Raw genomic sequence first — 8,268 nt, 5'->3', positions numbered from 1 at the left:
AAACATAAGGGTGCGTATATCTTTTTAAATTAATGTTTTTGTATTTTGGGGGTAAATACCGAGTAGTGGAATATGAGATCATAGGGTAATTCTATTTTAACTTTTTGAGAAACCTCCATACTGTTTTCCAGAGTAGCTGCGCCAGTTTGCATTCCCACCAATAGTGTGAGCAAGATCCTTTTTCTCTACCTCCTTGCCAACACTTGATATTTCTGGTGTTTTATGATTTTAGCCATTCTGACAGATATGAGGTGATAGCTCATTGTGGCTTTATTTGCATTTCCTTGATGATGAGTGATGTTGAGCATCTTTTTTAGTGTCTCTTGGACACTCTGGATGTTGGAGAGAGGTCTGTTCATGTCTTCTTCCCATTTTTTTGGAGGGCAAAGATTTTTTTATTGGGCCACAGGTGATGCAGGCCAGCAGCGCAGAGGGCATCAGCAGTAGAGGTTGTCAGCATGGATTTTGGCTGGAGATCTTAGTCTTCCACTTGTCTCATTGCTGAGCAACTCCTGTTGTACAGTAGCTCCTGTGTGTCTCCATGGAGAACTAAAAGTTGGGGCCCTTGGTGATGGTGTCCATGGGGCAGGCCACCTGGTAGAAGCTACAGTAGGTGTACTTGGTCATGTTGATGTCATAGTGGGTGGTCTGGCAGCTGCCATTGGCAGTAGGTTTAGCCTTAGTGGTGATGGCCTGGATGGTGCAGACAACCTTACAAAGCTTACAGGCAACTCAGCATTCCTCTCCAGATGGATAGTGGTGCCGTGCATGCTCCCCTTCACCCAAAGTATGAGCTCAGTGGGCCCTTCCTGAATAGGTAGTCAATGGTGACAGGCTCCTGGAACAGGTAGCTCAGGGTTATGTCCAGGCTTCAGATGAGCTCAGACCACAGCAGGGTCTGAGTGCCCATTGGTCACTGACTTCATGACCATGAGGGGTTCCACATGTTCAAGAATTTGTAGGTCATTGCCACTGTGATACTGTGGAGGCTCTGGCCAGTGGGGATACCCTGCAAGTGCAGCCTGGGCCAATGCTGCAAGTGCAGCCTGGGCCAATGTGTAGTCAGGCAGCACATCTTGAAGCATTGTTGCCCTTTCCTGTGCCCAGTGGTCTGTCCCTCTTCTGCCAATTTTTTAATTGGATTATTTGGTTTTTGTTTGTTGTATAAGTTCTTTATATATTTTGCATACTGACCCTTTATTGGATATCTCATTTGCAAATATCTTCTCTCATTCCACAGGTTGTCTTGCGGTTTTGTTGATTGTTTCCTGCACAGAAACTTTATATTTTGTTGTTGTCCTAATAGTTTATTTTTTCCTTTGTTTGCCTTGCTTGAGGAGACTCTAGAAAAGTGTTGTTATAGCCAATGTCTGACAGATCACTGCCTATGCTCCCTTCTAGGATTTCTATGGCTTCAGATCTCACATTCAGTTCTTAATCCATTTTGAGGTTATTTTTGTGTATGGTGAGAGAGAGTAGTCCAGTTTCATTCTTTTGCATATTGCTCTCCAGTTTTCCCACCACCATTTGTCGAAAAGACTTTGTCCCATTGCATATTCTTGCTTCTTTTGTCAAAGATTAATGAGTGTATAATCATTTTTTTTCTGGGCTCTTTATTCTGTTGCATTGATCTATGTTTCTATTTTTAGGTCAGTACCATTCCATTTTGATTACTGTAGCTTTGTGTAGTATAGCGTGAAATCTAGGATTGTGACACTTTCAGTTTGTTCTTTTTCAAATTGTTTTGGCTGTGCAGGGTTTTTTGTTTCATACAAATTTCAGGATTGTTCTATCTCTGTGAAAAGCTGATGGTATTTTGATAGGTTTTGTATTAAATCTGTAGATTGCTTTGGGTAGTATAGATGTTATAATATTTGTTCTTCCGGTCCATGAACATAGACTATCTTTCCGTTTCTTTTTAAGTCATCATCAATTCCTTTTATGAACATTTTTTGAGGGCAGCCTGGGTGGCTCAGCGGTTTAGCACTGCCTTCAGCCCAAGGCATGATCCTGGAGACCTGGGATCAAATCTCACATCAGGTTCCCTGCATGGAGCCTGCTTCTCCCTCTGAGTGTCTCTGCCTCTCTCTCTCTCTCTCTCTCATTCTGTCTTTCGTGAATAAATAAATAAATAAAATCTTTTAAAAAATTGTTTTTAGTTTTCAGAGTACAGGTCTTAGGTTTAATTTTAGGTATCATATTTTTGGTGTAATTATAAATGGGATTGATTCCTTAATTTCCCCTTCCACTGCTTCATCATTGGTGTATGATAATGCAACAAATTTCTATATATTGATTTTGTATCTTGTGACTTACTTGAATTCTTTTATCAGTTCTAGCAGTTTATTGGAAGAGTCCTTAGGGTTTTCTGTATATAATATCATGTCATCTGCAAATAGTGAAAGTTTTACTACTTCATTGCTGATTTGGATGCCTCTTATTTCTTTTTTGTTGTCTGATTGCTATAGCTAGGACTTCAGTATTGTGCTGAGTAAAAGTGGTGAGAGTGGACTGTTTTGTTCCTGATTGAAGGGGCACAGGTCTCTATTTTCTTCCCATTGAGGATGCTATTAGCTGTTTGTTTTGCATATATGGCCTTTATTATATTAAGGTATGTTCCCTCTACACCTTCTTTATTGAGGGTTTTTATTACATATGGGTATTGTACTTTGTCAAATGCTTTCTCTTAATCTATTGAAAGGATCATATGGTTCTTATCCTTTCTTTTATTAATGTGATGTTTCATGTTGATAGATTTGCAAATATTGAGTCACCCTTGGAACCCAGGAATAAATCCCATTTAATTGTCGTGAATGACGTTTTTACTGTATTGTTGAATTTAATTTGCTGGTATTTTGTAGAGGATTTTGCATCTATGTTCATCAGAGATACTGGTCTCTAGTTCTCTCTTTTTTTTCATGTGGCATCTTTATCCGGTTTCAGTATCAGGGTAATGCTAACCTCATTAAATGAATTTGGAAGTTTTCCTTCCTTTTCTATTGTTTAGAATAGTTTGAGAAGAATAGGTACTAACTCTTCTTAACAATGTTTGGTAGAATTTGCCTGTGAAGCTATCTGGTCCAGGACGTTTATTTGTGGGAAATGTTTGATTACTGGTTCAGTTTCTTTGATGGTTATCAGTCTATTCAAGTTTTCTAAATCTTCCTATTTCAGTTTTGGTAATTTACATGCAATTTGTTGACATGCAGTTTTTCATAATATTCTCTTATTGTTTGTATTTCTCTGGTGGTGGTGGTGATTACTCCTCATTTGTGATTTTATTTATTTGGATCCTTCCTCTTTCTGATAAGTTTGGCTAGAGGTTTATCAATGTTATTATTAAAAAAAAAAAACAACAGCTCCTGGTTTCATTGATCTGTTATATTGGTTGTTTAGTTTTTATATCCTTTATTTCTGCTCTAATTTTTATTATGTCCTTCCTTCTACTCCTTTTAGGCTTTGTTCTTTTTCTAGCCCCTTTTGGTATAAGGTTAGGTTGCTTGAGATTTTTCTTCTTGCAGTAGGCATGTATTGCTGTATACTTCTCTCTTATTAGTGCTTGTGCTGCATTCCAGAAGTTGTAGATCATTGTGTTTTCATTTTTAATTGCTTCCACCTGTTTCTAAAATGTCGTCTTTAATTTTCTGATTGACCCATTATTGTTTAGTAGGATGCTGTTTAACCTCCACATATTGGTGATATTTCCAGATTTTTCTTGTTGTTAACTTCTAGTTTCATAGCATTGTAGTCAGAAAAAGTGCATGGTTTGACATCAGTCTTGTATCTGTTGAGGCCTGTTTTGTGGCCTGATATGTGATTCTCTTCTGGAGAGTGTTCCATGTGCATTTAAAAAGACTGTCTATTCTGTTGTTATAGGGTGGGGTGTTCTGAATATATCTGTTTAGTCCATCTGGTCCAGTGTGCGATTCAAAGCCATTGTTTCCTTGTTGATTTTCTGTTGAGATGATCCGTACAATGATGTAAGTGGTGTATTAAAGTCCACGACAATTACTGTACTATTATTAATTAGCTCCTTTTTGTATGTATAAAACATACATACATGTTTGCATGCTCCCAAGTTGGGTTCATAAATATTTACAATTTTTATATCTTCTTGTTGCACTGTCCCCTTTATTATTATATAGTGTCCTTCTTTTATTATTATACAGTGTTACAGTCTTTGTTTTATTTTTTATTATTATTATTTTTTAATGGTGGAATTGGTTCAGTCTTTATTCATAGAGAATCTTGTTTGCTGACATCAGGAACTATACAATAATGAATAGTCTTTTTTTAATAATAAATTTATTTTTTATTGGTGTTCAATTTGTCAACATACAGAATAACAACCAGTGCTCATCCCGTCAAGTGCCCCCCTCAGTGCCCGCCACCCAGTCACCCCCACCCCCTGCCCTCCTCCCCTTTCACCACCCCTAGTTCATTTCCCAGAGTTAGGAGTCTTCCATGTTCTGTCTCCCTTTCTGATATTTCCTACCCATTTCTTCTCCCTTCCCCTCTATTCCCTTTCACTATTATTTATATCCCCCAAATGAATGAGACCATATAATATTTGTCCTTCTCTGATTGACTTACTTCACTCAGCATAATACCCTTCAGTTCCATCCACGTCGAAGCAATGTCAGTGTTACCCAGGGCAATTTACACGTTTAATGCAATCCCTATCAAAATACCATGGACTTTCTTCAGAGAGTTAGAACAAATTATTTTAAGATTTGTGTGGAATCAGAAAAGACCCCGAATAGCCAGGGAATTTTAAAAAAGAAAACCATAGCTGGGGGCATCACAATGCCAGATTTCAGGTTGTACTGCAAAGCTGTGATCATCAAGACAGTGTGGTACTGGCACAAAAACAGACACATAGATCAATGGAACAGAATAGAGAATCCAGAAGTGGACCCTGAACTTTATGGTCAGCTAATATTCGATAAAGGAGGAAAGACTATCCACTGGAAGAAAGACAGTCTCTTCAATAAATGGTGCTGGGAAAATTGGACATCCACATGCAGAAGAATGAAACTAGACCACTCTCTTTCACCATACACAAAGATAAACTCAAAATGGATGAAAGATCTAAATGTGAGACAAGATTCCATCAAAATCCTAGAGGAGAACACAGGCAACACCCTTTTTGAACTCGGCCACAGTAACTTCTTGCAAGATACATCCATGAAGGCAAAAGAAACAAAAGCAAAAAGGAACTATTGGGACTTCATCAAGATAAGAAGCTTTTGCACAGCAAAGGATACAGTCAACAAAACTCAAAAGACAACCTACAGAATGGGAGAAGATATTTGCAAATGACATATCAGATAAAGGGCTAGTTTCCAAGATCTATAAAGAACTTATTAAACTCAACACCAAAGGAACAAACAATCCAATCATGAAATGGGCAAAGACATGAAGAGAAATCTCACAGAGGAAGACATAGACATGGCCAACAAGCACATGATAAAATGCTCCGCATCACTTGCCATCAGAGAAATACAAATCAAAACCACAATGAGATACCACCTCACACCAGTGAGAATGGGGAAAACTAACCAGGCAGGAAACCACAAATGTTGGACAGTCTTTGTTTTAAAGTCTACTTTGTCCAATATGAATATTGCTATTCTGGCTTTCTTTGACATCCATTTACATGATAAATGTTTCTCCATCCCCTCAACTTTCAATCTAGGTCTAAAATGAGTCTCTTGTAGGTAGCATATAGGTGGGCCGTATTCATTTTATCTGTTCTGGTACCCTATGTCTTTTGATTGGGGCTTTCAGTCTGTTGACATTCAAAGTCAGTCGGAGAAGGACAAACATTATATGTTCTCATTCATTTGGGGAATATAAATAATAGTGAAAGGGAAAATAAGGGAAGGGAGAAGAAATGTGTGGGAAATATCAGAAAGGGAGACAGAACGTAAAGACTGCTAACTCTGGGAAACGAACTAGGGGTGGTAGAAGGGGAGGAGGGCGGGGGGTGGGAGTGAATGGGTGACGGGCACTGGGTGTTATTCTGTATGTTAGTAAATTGAACACCAATAAAAAAAAAAAAAGAAAAAAAAACCAAAGTAATTATTGATAGATATGTATTTATTGCCATTTTACTAATTGTTTTGTGGTTGTTTCTGGAGATTTTCTCTGATTCGTTTCTGTCTTCTCATGTTTTTCTGATTATTCTTTAGTGATACATTTGAATTTTTCCCTTTTTTCTTCATATGTTTTACTAGTTTTTGATATATGGTTACTATTAGGTTTATCTAACACCTCTTGTGGTGTATATTAAATTGATGGTCATTTAAGTTTGAGTGCATTCTTCTCTCCTCCCCACATTTTATGTATATGTTATTGTATTTTATATCCTTTGTGTGTGTGTGTGAGTTCTGTGACTGATTTTTTTGTAGAAATATTCATTTTTATTACTTTAGTGTTTCCTGTCCTCATACTGTCACTTTTGGTCTCTCCTTTCCACTTGAAGAGTTCTGTTTAATATTTCTTGCAGGGCTGCTTTAGTGGTCATGAACGGTTTTAATTTTTGTTTTGGGAACTCTTTAACTCTCCTTCCATTCTTGCTGGGTAGAGCATTCTTGGCTGCATATTTTTTCCCATTCATCACTTTGAATATATCATGTCACTCTCTTCTGGCCTACAAAATTTCTGTTGAAAAGTCCCCAGCTAGCCCTTATGGATTTCCCTTTGTAAATTAGTGATTTCTTTTGCTGCTTTAAAGACTTTTTCTTTGTCACTAGATTTTGCAAATTGAATTACAACATGTTTTGGTGCTGGTTTATTTTTGTTGATTTTGTTAGGAGTTCTCTGCACCTCCTGGATCTGGATGTCTGTTTCTTTCCCCAGGTTAGGGACATTTTCAGCTGCTATTTCTTCAATTAAATTTTCTGCCCTCTTTTCTCTCTTCTTCTGGGACTCCTATAATATGGATGTTATTACATTTGGAGTCACTGAGTTCCCTCTCTATTCTTGTTCTACATAATTCTCTTTTTTCATCTTTGTTGCTTTCCTCCATTTTGTTTTTCAAGTCCAATTCATTCATTCCTCTGCTTCTTCCAGCCTGTTCATTGTATCAGATGTGTTTCTAATCTGTTTATTGCACTCTTCATTTCTGATTCTTTATTAAATCTTTTATCTCCGTGGTAAGGGTCTCCCTGAAGTCTTCTTTTCTCAAGTCCAGTGAATATGATGATTGATGCTTTAAATTCTCCATCAGGCATGTTACTTATATCTGTTCAGCTTACATATCTGGCCATGACCTTTACTTGTTCTTTAATTTAGGATAAATTCCTCTGTCTTATTTTGTCTCAAGTTTCTACCTGCTTCTGTGTTAGAAAAGCCTTATGTTTCCTGTTCCGGAAAGTAATGGCCTTATGAAGAAAAGGTCATAAAGTTGCTAGGGCCTAGTGCTTCAAGAAGTATCTCCAGTATGTGCTGCATGTACTCTGCTCTTGTGTTCTGGCTGCCCTATCCTTCAGGCCAGTCTTCAGCAGAGGTTCTCCTTGCCTGTTGTGGGTAGCATTTGGTCTCTGTCCTGAGTGTGGGGACTTTGAACTATGCTTTGGTCTGCTTGTGAAATGTGACCTGTCATCACTTCCACTGGAACTGAGGCCTTGCAAAACTCTCTGGTTGGGACACATGGTGTGGACCGAGGTTTATGCTAGTCTTTTGGGGGAGAGGCCCATTGTACCCCTCCCTTCAGTGACTCTGTGTACTGAGGGGTAGGAGAGGGAAATGACACCAGTGGGCTCCTTTGTACCCAGAAAGTTGTGTTTATGAGTGCTGCCTGTTAGGGAACCACTCTGAGAAGAGCAAATTATCCCACTGTGTGCCACAGGTGCTCTTCAGATCTGTTTCTATGCTGCTGTGTACCTCAGGTTGTTTGCCTGCCTTCTGTGTAAGAGCAGCACAGTGCCCTCTGGGTTTTATCCTAGCTGAGTCTGCTGAGTTTTAAAACTCTAGTCTTTGCACCCTGCTGGTTGCAAGAACTCATGAAATACATCCCCTTACTTTCCAGGCAAATAGTTATGGGGAAATGTTCTCCTTGTGCATTCCCCTGTGTGCTTCTCTTTCTCTCTCTCACCCTTCTCTGTGACCATGGCTCCCTCCCCTCTGCAGCAGTCAGAATCTGTTTCTCCCCTAAAACACACCTCCACATTTACTACCTTCTTTGATGTGTCCTTTTCTCTACCTTTCATCGTGGAGTTTTTTCTGTCATTCTTTAGGTCTATTTCTGGGATATTTAGGATG

At 38.6% G+C, this 8,268-nt stretch overlaps 1 pseudogene; it reads right to left on the bottom strand.

Annotated features, from left to right (window-relative positions):
• Positions 1-495: 495 nt before the first annotated feature.
• On the bottom strand, positions 496-1,075 carry LOC119866548 (annotated as a pseudogene).
• Between the last annotated feature and the right edge of the window lie 7,193 nt (positions 1,076-8,268).

This window comes from Canis lupus, chromosome 28 (assembly GCF_011100685.1).
Source record: "Canis lupus familiaris isolate Mischka breed German Shepherd chromosome 28, alternate assembly UU_Cfam_GSD_1.0, whole genome shotgun sequence".
Taxonomy (NCBI): Eukaryota; Metazoa; Chordata; class Mammalia; order Carnivora; family Canidae; genus Canis; species Canis lupus.
Note: the sequence above shows the minus strand (reverse complement) of the source record. Positions and strands in the feature narration are given on the sequence as shown.